This window comes from Heterodontus francisci, chromosome 11, assembly GCF_036365525.1.
Source record: "Heterodontus francisci isolate sHetFra1 chromosome 11, sHetFra1.hap1, whole genome shotgun sequence".
NCBI lineage: Eukaryota > Metazoa > Chordata > Chondrichthyes > Heterodontiformes > Heterodontidae > Heterodontus > Heterodontus francisci.
The window spans coordinates 56,415,503-56,427,627 of NC_090381.1; positions in this window are offsets into that span (position 1 = coordinate 56,415,503).

Sequence of the window (12,125 nt, forward strand, 5' to 3'; positions counted from 1 at the left end):
CCCTCTGCATAAAGAACTTTCCACGCATATCCCCCCTAAACTTTTCCCCTTTCACTTTGAACTCATGTCCCCTAGTAATTGAATCCCCCACTCTGGGAAAAAGCTTCTTGCTATCCACCCTGTCTATACCTCTCATGATTTTGTACACCTCAATCAGGTCCCCCCTCAACCTCCGTCTTTCTAATGAAAATAATCCTAATCTACTCAACCTCTCTTCATAGCTAGCGCCCTCCATACCAGGCAACATCCTGGTGAACCTCCTCTGCACCCTCTCCAAAGCATCCACATCCTTTTGGTAATGTGGCGACCAGAACTGCACGCAGTACTCCAAATGTGGCCGAACCCAAGTCCTATACAACTGTAACATGACCTGCCAACTCTTGTACTCAATACCCCGTCCGATGAAGGAAAGCATGCCGTATGCCTTCTTGACCACTCTGTTGACCTGCGTTGCCACCTTCAGGGAACAATGGACCTGAACACCCAAATCTCTCTGTACATCAATTTTCCCCAGGACTTTTCCATTTACTGTATAGTTCACTCTTGAATTTGATCTTCCAAATTGCATCACCTCACATTTGCCCTGATTGAACTCCATCTGCCATTTCTCTGCCCAACTCTCTAGTCTATCTATATTCTGCTGTATTCTCTGACAGTCCCCTTCACTATCTGCTACTCCACCAATCTTAGTGTCGTCTGCAAACTTGCGAATCAGACCACCTATACTTTCCTCCAAATCATTTATGTATATCACAAACAACAGTGGTCCCAGCACGGAACCCTGTGGAACACCACTGGTCACACGTCTCCATTTTGAGAAACTCCCTTCCATTGCTACTCTCTGTCTCCTGTTGCCCAGCCAGTTCTTTATCCATCTAGCTAGTATACCTTGGAGCCCATGCGCCTTCACTTTCTCCATCAGCCTACCATGGGGAACCTTATCAAACGCCTTACTGAAGTCCATGTATACGACATCTACAGCCCTTCCCTCATCAACCAACTTTGTCACTTCCTCAAAGAATTCTATTAAGTTGGTAAGACATGACCTTCCCTGCACAAAACCATGTTGCCTATCACTGATAAGCCCATTTTCTTCCAGATGGGAATAGATCCTATCCCTCAGTATCTTCTCCAGAAGCTTCCCTACCACTGACGTCAGGCTCACCGGTCTATAATTACCTGGATTATCCCTGCTACCCTTCTTAAACAAGGGGACAACATTAGCAATTCTCCAGTCCTCCGGGACCTCACCCGTGTTTAAGGAAGTTGCAAAGATATCTGTTAAGGACCCAACTATTTCCTCTGTCGCTTCCCACAGTAACCTGGGATAGATCCCATCTGGACCTGGGGACTTGTCCACCTTAATGCCTTTTAGAATACCCAACACTTCCTCCCTCCTTATGCCGACATGACCTAGAGTAATCAAACATCTGTCCCTAACCTCAACAACCGTCATGTCCCTCTCCTCAGTGAATACCGATGCAAAGTACTCATTTAGAATCTCACCCATTTTCTCTGACTCCACGCATAACTTTCCTCCTTTGTCCTTGAGTGGGCCAATCCTTTCTCTAGTTACCCTCTTGCTCCTTATATATGAATAAAAGGCTTTGGGATTTTCCTTAACCCTGTTTGCTAAAGATATTTCATGACCCCTTTTAGCCCTCTTAATTCCTCGTTTCAGATTGCGCCTACAATCCCGATATTCTTTCAAAGCTTCGTCTTTCTTCAGCCGCCTAGACCTTATGTATGCTTCCTTTTTCCTCTTAGCTAGTCTCACAGTTTCACCTGTCATCCATGGTTCCCTAATCTTGCCATTTCTACCCCTCATTTTCACAGGAACATGTCTCTCCTGCACGCTAATCAACCTCTCTTTAAAAGCCTCCCACATATCAAATGTGGATTTACCTTCAAACAGCTGCTCCCAATCTACATTCCCCAGCTCCTGCCGAATTTTGGTATAGTTGGCCTTCCCCCAATTTAGCACTCTTCCTTTAGGACCACTCTCGTCTTTGTCCATGAGTATTCTAAAACTTACGGAATTGTGATCACTATTCCCAAAGTAGTCCCCTACTGAGAGGTGGAGGAACTTCAGAAGTGTGATCAGGAGATCCTTCTTGATGAGTATGTTTGCTGCCCTATGAGAAAGGAGGCATTGCTGTATCTAGTCCTGGGAAATGAAGTTGGTCAAGTGGCAATTATCACAGCAGGGAGCAGCTAAAGAATACTGATAATATATTGTGAGGTTTAGATTAGTTATGGAGAAGGACAAGATTCAATCGAGAATAAAAGCACTTATCTGGAGGAGTGCTAATTTCAGCAAATTGATGTTGGATCTGGCAAAGGTAAATTGGAGTCAAAGACCAGCAGGTAGAAATGTAATGGAGCAATGGGTGGCTTTTAAAGAGTAGATGGTTCAGTTACAGTCTAGGTACATTCCCATAAGGGATAAAGGGAGGACAACCAAAGGTAGAGCTCCCTGTATGGCTAAGGAGTTAGAGAGTAGGATGAAGCAGAAAAAAGGGGGCATATGACAGATGTCAGCTTAATAATACAAGGGAAAATCAGTCTGCATATAAAAAGTACAGAGACATGAAGCAGGAAGTAAAAGGGGCAAAGAGGCAGTAGGAGAAGAGATTGGTAGCTAATATAAAGGGGACTCCAATGGTCTTCTATCAGCATATTAACAGAAAATGGAAGCAAAATACTGCAGAGGCTGGAAATCAGAAATAAAAACAGAAAGTGCTAGAAATGCTCAGCAGATCCGGCAGCATCTGTGGAGAAAGAAACAGAGTTAGTGTTCCGAGTTGGATAAGAAGAGTCATAACTGACTCGAAACGACTTGGCTGATTCAAGAGGTAAGTGGTTTTATACCTACCTCCTGGATCCAGGTGCCTGCCTGAGGACCCTTGCGATGGGCACCCCCACAACATTCCCCCCGAGGCCTCCGACTCCACAATGTAGCCCCTGACTTCCCCACCACCGTCAGGCCTCCAATCTCCCACCATAACCAGGCCTCTGATTCCCCATTCTAGCCTTCCATCCTTCCCCTGCCTCCGTCCTCCCTCCCCACATCCAACTTCTGATTCACCGCGCTCCCTGGCCTCCGATTCCACCCCACTCAGGTCCCTAGCTTCCTCCCACTTGAGGCTTACGATCCACCCCAGGCCTCTGATCCGTCCCCTACTCAGGCATCTAACCTCCCCGAACTCCAGGCCTCCGATGCCTCCCCCAATCAAACCCCTGACCTCTGCTCAACCGTGATCGTCAACCCATCTGGTCGACCCATTCCCTCCACCAATCATCCCCCTCCTCTTATCCCCAGTTGACCCCTCCTCCTCCCCTCAGTCGCCAATACTCCCTCCTGATTGACCCCTGTCCTCTCCCCCCAATTGATCCTCTCCTTCCTCCCCAGATCGTCCTGCTCCTGTCCCCCAACTGACCTCCACGCTCCTCCCACCCCACTGATCAAATCCCTCCTCTCCTGATTGACTCATCTCCCCTTCAAATTGACACCCCTCCTCCGACCCTACTCTCCCCACTCCCAGATCGACTCCCACTACCCTCCCCCACCCTTATCAACCCCCTCCCTGATGCAGATTTAGATGCTCCTGTGGCCTTCATCATCCGGCTCCCTACCCGACTAGAGGCTAAGCTTGTCAATCATGATGCTATGGACATGCTGTGGAGTTAAGACTTCAAAGCATGTGGAGAGTCCTGACTTCCGGTTCCCTTTGACTTTCGGGTCAGGTAAGTAAAAATTCAGTCCAATAGAAAATTAACAGCCACTTGGACAAGCATGAACTAATAAAGGGGTGCCAACACAGTTTTGTTAAGAGCCACCATGTTTGACAAACTTGATTGAATCTTTTAATGAGGTAACAGAGAGGGTGGATGAGGACAAACAGTTAATTTTTATTTTATTCATTCATGGGATGTAGGCGTCACTGGCCAGGCCAGCATTTATTGCCCATCCCTAATTGCCCTTGAGAAGGCAGTGGTGAGCTGCCTTCTTGAACCGCTGCAGTCCATTTGGGGTAGGTATACCCACAGTGCTGTTAGGAAGGGAGTTCCAGGATTTTGACCCAGTGACAGTGAAGGAACGGCGATATAGTTCCAAGTCAGGATGGAGTTTGACTTGGAGGGGAACTTGCAGGTGGTGGTGTTCCCATGTATTTGCTGCCCTTGTCCTTCTAGTTGGGAGAGTTCGCGGGTTTGGAAGGTGCTGTCTAACGAGCCTTGGTGCATTGTGCAGTGCATCTTGTAGATGGTACACACTGTTGCCACTGTGCGTCGGTGGTGGAGGGAGGGAATGTTTGTAGATGGGGTGCCAATCAAGCAGGCTGCTTTGTCCTGGATGGTGTCGAGCTTCTTGAGTGTTGTTGGAGCTGCACCCATCCAGGCAAGTGGAGAGTATTCCATCACACTCCTGACTTGTGCCTTGTAGATGGTGGACAGGCTTTGGGGAGTCAGGAGGTGAGTTACTCACCGCAGGATTCCTAGCCTCTGACCTGCTCTTGTAGCCACGGTATTTATATGGCTACTCCAGTTTAGTTTCTGGTCAATGGTAGCCCCTAGGACGTTGATAGTGGGGGATTCAGTGATGGTAATGCCGTTGAATGTCAAGGTGAGATGGTTAGATTCTCTCTTGTTGGAGATGGTCATTGCCTGGCACTTGTGTGGCGCGAATGTTACTTGCCACTTATCAGCCCAAGCCTGGATATTGTCCAGGTCTTGCTGCATTTCTACACGGACTGCTTCAGTATCTGAGGAGTCACGAATGGTGCTGAATATTGTGCAATCATCAGCAAACATCCCCACTTCTGACCTTATGATTGAAGGAAGGTCATTGAAGAAGCAGCTGAAGATGGTTGGGCCTAGGACACTACCCTGAGGAACTCCTGCAGTGGTATCCTGGAGCTCAGATGATGGACCTCCAACAACCACAACCATCTTCCTTTGTGCTAGGTATGACTCCAGCCAGCGGAGGGTTTTCCCCCTGATTCCCATTGACCTCAGTTTTGCTAGGGCTCCTTGATGCCATACTCGGTCAAATGCTGCCTTGATGTCAAGGGCAGTCACTCTCACCTCACCTCTTGAGTTCAGCTTTTTTGTCCATGTTTGAACCAAGGCTGTAATGAGGTCAGGAGCTGAGTGCCCCTGGCGGAACCCAAACTGAGCGTCACTGAGCAGGTTATTGCTAAGCAAGTGCTGCTTGTTGGCATTGTTGATGACACCTTCCATCACTTTACTGCTGATTGAGAGTAGGCTGATGGGGCTTCAGTACTATTGCCGAAATATTGTCAGGGCCCATAGCTTTTGCAGTATCCTTTGCCTGCAGTCATTTCTTTATATCACGCGGAGTGAATCGAATTGGCTGATGTCTGGCATCTGTGATGCTGGGGACTTCAGGAGGAGGCCGAGATGAATCATCAACTCAGCACTTCTGGCTGAAGATTTTTGCAAATGCTTCAGCCTTTTCTTTTGCACTGATGTGGAAATGCCGGGCCATGAAGTTACAGATTGTGGTTGAGTACAATTCTGCTGCTGCTGATGGCCCACAGCGCCTCATGGATGCCCAGTTTTGCATTGCTAGATCTGTTCAAAAGCTATCCCATTTACCATGGTGGTAGTGCCACACAACACAAAGGAGGGTATCCTCAATATGAAGACTTTGTCTCTACAAGGACTGTGCAGTGGTCACTCCTCCAGTTGCATCTGTGACAGATTGGTGAGGTGAGGTCAAGTATATTTTTCCTTCTTGGTGATTCCCTCACCATCTCCCGCAAACCCAGTCTAGCAGTGATGCTAACAAGCCACTCTTGATGTTGGACATTGAGGTTCCCTACCCAGAGTACAGTCTGCAACCATGCCACCCTCAGAGCTTCTTCCAAGTGCTGTTCAACATAGAGGAGTACTGATTCATCAGCTGAGGGGTGGGGGGAAGCAATAGGTGGTAATGAGCGGGAGGTAATGAGAAGCTCGACACCATCCAGGACAAAGCAGCCTGCTTGATTGGCACCCCATCGACAAACATCTGCCACCGACGTACAGTGGCAACAGTGTGTACCATCTACAAGATGCACTGCAGTAATGCACCAAGGCTCCTTAGACAGCACCTTCCAAACCCGTGACCTCTACCACCTAGAAGGTTCCCCTCCAAGCCACACACCATCCTGACTTGGAACTATATCACCATTCCTTCACTGTCGCTGGGTCAAAATCCTGGAACTCTCTAACAGCACTGTGGGTGTACCTACCCCACATGGACTGCAGCGGTTCAAGACGGCAGCTCACCACCACCTTCTCAAAGGCATTTAGAGATCGGAAATAAATGCTGACCTAGCCAGCGTTGCCACATGCCATGAACGAATTTTTAAAATTGTCTCCTTCTGTGCTGCACTATTCTATGATTCTATGTAATTGTGTTGTAAGTATTCTTAGTAACATGCATCAAAATATTCCTGCCATTTTTTAATGTAAATTACAACAGATAATTTATTTCCAGATAGAACCTTTGAAAATCCATGTATAGAAAAAATATTTCTTTACATATAAATGGATCACTCAAGTGCTTGTTTCTATTATAGTGTTAACGTCATGCAGTATTAAGCAATGAAGTTTAATACGGATCAATATAAATTTCTTTCAAATTATTCTTTTTGTGTCTTTGCTTTCCTAATTCTATACATGTTAATGTTAACTTGCCAAACATGGTTAAATATTTAAAACATAAGAATCTTTGATACTTTTGCATGTTTAATAGCAAAATAGTTTTGTAGTGAATAGCAAACAAAGAAACAAAATAAAAACTAAATTGAATCTGAATCCTTCTGCATAAAGTGACTTTAATATAGAGTAATACAATGATACATTAATATGAACTATATTAGATTTCTGAATTATTACTGTAAATATAAACAATAGGATTAAATGCAAAATAGCATTGTTTCTATTTAAAATCCATCATGTGATGTGATTATGAGTAAGGATAAACTTTGATCTTCAGAGCAATTGACAGGCAACAAACCATCTTCATTGAACTTTTCTTAGAAACTAAATTGCAATAGTTAGTTCAAATAGAATAATACATTATTTAGTATAAAAGGATTTGCAAAACTGGAGTATTATTATTTGGTTAAGGTTTACCTGTTAGTAGAATGTCTTACTATTAGGATTCTGCAATCGCGGAAATGATAGCTTACCAGTAGAGTTAGAATAAACTAGTTAGGATTAAGAACACCCAATTTTTCACACAATAAAGGCCCAAAAGAAAGAAAGAAAGAAATATGCAATGATAACAGGGGATATCATAATTTGATATTTCAGCCATAAATGAGTGCCCTATCAATAAATTACTACAAGATAGAAAAGAGTAGTACTGAGAAAGATTAATTCATATATTGGCCGGAATTGGCCGGGAGCCGTCCACTGACTGAAAAGTTGATGCCGAACCGGCCTCCACCGGGCCTGGGGATCCAGACCGCATCTTACAGTCTCCAGGCCCTTAATTGGTCTGAGGGGCCGGGCAGCTCTTAGTCCTAACAGCGTCACTGGGAGTGGTGGCCACTGCTGGGACTGCAACCCAGATTCAAGATGATGAGGAAGGACGTCCCCAGAAAAGAGGTGAATTTTTAAGGCGTCGCAGGGGGTGATTGGTCAAGTTCTGAAAAAGGGTCACTGACCTGAAATGTTAACTCTGCTTCTCTCTCCACAGATGCTGCCAGACCTGCTAAGCATTTCCAGCATATTTTGTTTTTATTTCAGATTTCCAGCATCCACGGTATTTTGCTTTTATATGTTAATGGTGTGCTAAAAGACAAAGCATTAGTACAGATAGGGTGTTAATGGACTGAAAACTGATCAGCCACAAGCAAAAACATGAAAAAAAGTGGGTAGACACAGTAGAAACAAACTGAACAAACTGAAATAAAATAAATACAAAAAAGAAAAACTAACTAAAGATAAAAGTAAAATGGGGGGCCCGTCACGCTCTGAAATTATTGAACTTAATGTTCAGTCCAGCAGATTGTAGCGTGCCTAATCGGTAAATGAGATGCTGTTCCTCGAGCTTGCGTTGATGTTCACTGGAACACTGCAGCAATCCAAGGGCAGAGATGTGAGCATGAGAGCAGGGGAGTGTATTGAAATGACCAGCAACCGGAAGCTTGGGGTCATGCTTTCGGACTGAGCGGAGGTGTTCCACAAAGCGGTCACCCAGTCTCCATTTTGGTCTCCCCAATGTAGAGGAGACCACATTGTGAGCAGCGAATACAGTATACTACGTTGAAAGAAGTACAAGTAAATCGCTACTTCAACTGAAAGGAGTTTTTGGGGCCTGGGATAGTGAGGAGAGAGGAGGTAGATGGGCAGGTATTACACCTCCTGCACTTGCAGGGAAAGGTGCCATGGGAAGGGGATGAGGTGGTGGGGATAATGGAGGAGTGGACCAGGGTGTCACGGATGGAACGATCCCTTCGGAATGCTGACAGGGGAAGGGAGGGGAAGATGCGTTTGGTAGTGGCATCACGCTGGCGGTGGCGAAAATGGCGGAGGATGATCCTTTGGATATGGAGGCTGATGGGGTGGAAAGTGAGGACAAGGGGAACCCTGTCACGGTTCTGGGAGGAAGGGGAAGGGCTGAAGGTAGAGGTGCGGGAAATGGGCCGGACATGGTTGAGGACCCTGTCAACCACAGTGGGGGGGGAATCCTCGGTTGAGGAAAAAGGAAGACATATCAGAAGTGCTGTCATGGAAGGTAGCATCATCGGAGCAGATGCGTCAGAGATGGAGAAACTGGGAGAATGGAATGGAGTCCTTACAGGAGACAGGGTGTGAAGAAGTGGAGGTAGCTGTGGGAGTTGGTGGGCTTATAATGAATATTAGTAGACAGCCTATCCCCAGAGATGGAGATAGAGAAGTCGAGGAAGGGAAGAGAAGTTATGCTGAACCTTTATGAAGCTTTGGTTATGCCCCAAATGAATTATTGCGTCCAGTTCTGGTCACCACACTTTAGGAAGGATGTGAGAGTCCTTGAGAGGGTGCAGAAAAGATTTACCAGAATGATTGCAGGGATGGGGGATTTTAGCTACAAGGTTAGGTTGGAAGAGCTGGGGTTGTTCTCCTCAGAGAAAAGGAGATTGAGGGGAGATTTAAGAGAGGTGTACAAGATTACGACAGGCTTTGATAATTTAGGCAAGGAAAAACTGTTCCCATTAACTAAGACTCGGGGACACAGATAGAAGATTTTGGACAAGAGATGCAGGGGGAATATGTAGACAAACTTTTTTATGCAGCGGGTGGAAATAATCTGGAATTTGTTGCCCACAAGGGTGGTGGAAGCAGAGACAATCAATGACTTCAAAATGAGATTGGCTGGCCACTTGAAGGAAATAAACTTGCTACATGGATCTAGCAGGGGAAGGGGACTGACTGGATTGATTCATGGAGAGCCAGGTGGACTTGATGGGCCGACTGGCCTCCTTCTGTGTTGTATATTACTCTATGACTCAAACTTGCAACAGATAACTATGATTGATACAAATTCCAAACATTGCACTAGGCTTGAGGTAACTGAGGTGGCATTGGCTCAAATAGAATGTAGAGGAAGCTAATAAATGCTGGCATAAAGTACAGATTCAACTTCTGCAAAGGGTAAAGAGATAATTATAGTTCTGTGACATGCTTTTCTCAGCATGCATGTTCATCCTCTAGCAGTATAAAAATCATCAGCCAGCTCATTGATCACGGTAGTCCAGGAACTTTCTTAAGGAATTTCTCCTGATTTGGTATCAGTGAATACATAATTCATTCTCAGCAATTCAGTACTGCATCTGGCTCTTGACAGTTTATGCAGGAGGGTTATCTGGCATCATGTAACCAGGATGGACCTCTCTTGCACAGATTGAGATCCATTTAAAGGACTTACACTTCAGGAAGAAATGAGAAGAATCAGACTCCAGAGTTACACCGGGTAAGTATTTAGAGTCATAGTCATAGAGTTATACAGCACAGAAACAGGCCCTTCGACCCATCATGTCCATGCTGGCCATCAAGCACCTATCCGTTCTAATCCCATTTTCCAGCACTTGGCCCATAGCCGTGTATGCTATGGCATTTCAAGTGCTCATCTAAATACTTTTTAAATGTTGTGAGGGTTCCTGCCTCTACCAACCCTTCAGGCAGTGTGTTCCAGATTCCAACCATTCTCTGGGTGAAATTTTTTTTTCCTTAAATCCCCTCTAAACCTCCTGCCCCTTACCTTAAATCTATGCCGCTGGTTACTGACACCTCCCCTAAGGGAAAAAGTTTCGTCCTATCTACCCTATCTATGCCCCTCATAATTTTGTATACCTCAATCGGGTCCCCCCTCAGCCTTCTCTGCTCTAAGGAAAGCAACCCTAGTCTATCCAGTCTCTCTTCATAGCTGAAATGCTCCAGCCCAGGCAACATCCTGGTGAATCTCCTATGCATCCTCTCCAGTGCAATCACATCCTTCCTATAGCGTGGCGACCAGAACTGTACACAGTACTCCAGCTGTGGCCTAACTAGCATTTTATACAGCTCCATCATAACCTCCCTGCTGTTATATTCTATGCCTCGGCTAATAAAGACAGATAGTTAGATAGGAAGACACTTTTTCCCTTAGCAGAGGGGTCAATAACCAGGGGGCATAGATTTAAGGTAAGGGGCAGGAGGTTTAGAGGGGATTTGAGGAAAAGAAATTTCAGCCAGAGGGTGGTTGGAATCTGGAATGTACTGCCTGAAGAGGTGGTTGAAGCAGGAACCCTCACAACATTTAAGAAGTATTTAGATGAGCACTTGAAACGCCATAGCATACAAGGCTATGGGCCAAGTGCTGGAAAATGGAATTCGAATAGTTAGGTGCTTGATGGCCGGCACAGACACGATGGGCCGAAGGGCCTGCTTCTGTGCTGTATAACTCTATGACTCTAAAGACAAGTATCCCATATGCCTTCCTAACCACCTTATCTACCTGTGCCGAGGCCTTCAGTGACCTATGGACAAGATTTTGATTCCTCCAAGGATGATACGGAATATTTTTAATTGATTCGGTTCAGAGGTATGCTGCAGATATCCAGAGCTCCTTGTATCACTTCAGGTAAGACAAGGCAGTAAATTATTGCATTTTTGCACTCTACAGATTAGATTAGATTAGATTAGAGATACAGCACTGAAACAGGCCCTTCGGCCCACCGAGTCTGTGCCGAACATCAACCACCCATTTATACTAATCCTACACTAATCCCATATTCCTACCAAACATCCCCACCTGTCCCTATATTTCCCTACCACCTACCTATACTAGTGACAATTTATAACGGCCAATTTACCTACCAACCTGCAAGTCTTTTGGCTTGTGGGAGGAAACCGGAGCACCCGGAGAAAACCCACGCAAACACAGGGAGAACTTGCAAACTCCACACAGGCAGTACCCGGAATCGAACCCGGGTCCCTGGAGCTGTGAGGCTGCGGTGCTAACCACTGCGCCACTGTGCCGCACTGACCCGAAATGTTAACTCTGCTTCTCTTTCCACAGATGCTGCCAGACCTGCTGAGTGATTCCAGCGTTTCTTGTTTTTGTTTCAGATTTCCAGCATCCGCAGTATTTTGCTTTTAGTAAATTAAGGGGCATAGGCTGAAGTTAGTGAAAGGTCAATTCAAGACTGAAGTCAGAAAGACTTCATCTTGCAGTGAATTTCCAGGGAGAGGAGTGGAGGTGAAATGTTACATTCATTCAAGATTCAGTAAGATGATATGATGGGAAGTTTCTGGTGAGGGAAATTTTTCTGGATGGATGAGCTTTGCCTGTCAAATGGTGTCCCTTCTCCGTATTCATTCCTTTTGAGTTGCTGTACAAATTCCTTTCCACTCGCTTTTTTGCTTACCGATTTATCTCCCTTCCTGAAGTGTTAATGACTCCTTGTGGGAGTAGGATTCCAAGTAGGCTTTCCAGTATTGTAGCTGGCTATTGGAAAGTGGGGAGGGTGCACCACAGCCATGCACAATTTTGCCCTTACCCAATGTGTACATACATGATTTTCTGCAGGGATCATTAAATTATGATCAGTCACAGGAACACTGACTGATTTTATTTCCTGTCTAAC